At 39.5% G+C, this 1,310-nt stretch overlaps 1 protein-coding gene across 1 annotated transcript in view; it reads left to right on the forward strand.

Moving 5' to 3' along the window:
• The window catches only part of MTERF3 (mitochondrial transcription termination factor 3), a gene marked incomplete at its 5' end in the record, with an annotated part of 15,330 nt that overhangs the window by 9,305 nt on the left and 4,715 nt on the right, over window positions 1-1,310 (forward strand). The window lies entirely within an intron of this gene.

The raw sequence follows: 1,310 nt of genomic DNA on the forward strand, positions 1-1,310 counted from the left end.
GGAAGGATTTTTAGGTCCTCACTGTTGGAATCTACTATTTCTTAAAAGCTCAAGCCTTTCAAGGGGTTGGATTCAGAATCTGTGTTCAGACCTGTATGTCCTAAACTGGTGATGGGAGGGACAGTACTTGGAAAGTGAAATCGTGTACCAACAGCTCAGAAATGATGAGGTTGTATCCCTCATTCTGAATGGACTGTTATTTAGAAACAAGTGCCGTAGCTGATAACGCTTGTCATAAGATACCAGTCGTGGACTAAATGTGCTGAAGGATGGCTTAGTCCATCCTCTGAGGGTTTTATCAAGCACAATTACAGATTCACTGACAGGGTAGAACCTGAAAGCTTGCATTTCTACTGCTTATTGTGGGAATAATACATACTTTGTTGAGTATTGCTGAGGCTTACACAGTAAGGATATTAGCATGTGTCGCCTAGAGAGTTATTGAATATTAAATATGATTGCTGTCAAACTGAGTGCAGTCAAAGCAACTTACACTTGAGCTCACCGATCATGTCAAGAGGGAGCTGTTTCACATCACAGAGTAGAAGATAAAAGCTCAAGATTCTTGCAACAATTACCTCTACTGTGGGCCCAGCTTTACATCTGCTGTGATTTAACACAGGGGTTTTAACTCCGGTTGTGTACCTTGATGCAGGAAGTTACCCCTGCCAACTCAGGTCCATGGAAGATACCACTCGTGGGCAAACACTTATTTTCATACTTGAATGCTGTCTTAGTTGATTGGTATTTTGTGTGGTGCACAAATATTTATAAAGCAGAAAAGTTAAAACCAGGAGTTAAAAGACCTGATTATAGTTGCCTCTAGAAACATTTCCCTGTAAGTCCTAAGGTAAATTTGAAACCCAGATTGTAAGCCCTTCCCTTTGACTTTTACAAGCAGTTTTGGAAAAGAGCTGCAGTCCTGGCACATCAAACTGGGCAAACAAAAACACTACCTTCTTGCCATTCGAAGTGCCTTCGTTTGATATGAAAGTCTGGTTATGTTAACTGGCAAGCACACCCACTTCATAACTGAAAACAAGCTGCTTGTAAGTGTCACTGGAGGATAGAAGAAATGACTGAGTTAACAGATACTCTTGTATGCTGAATTCTTTCTCAACAACTCAATGAATTGCTTGCCATTCTGCACTTTGGGAGGAGTGCTCATGAATTTATTGAAAAAATGTGTTTTGTTTTCCTTTTGGGAAATCATAATTGAAGTCAAAGCAGTCTCTGAAAAAGACATCTTACTTTAGACATTAATGAACTGTAGAATAAATTGAATACACCACATATTCTACACATCTCTT

The sequence above is a fragment of the Corvus brachyrhynchos genome, unplaced genomic scaffold, assembly GCF_000691975.1.
Source record: "Corvus brachyrhynchos isolate BGI_N302 unplaced genomic scaffold, ASM69197v1 scaffold302, whole genome shotgun sequence".
Taxonomy (NCBI): Eukaryota; Metazoa; Chordata; class Aves; order Passeriformes; family Corvidae; genus Corvus; species Corvus brachyrhynchos.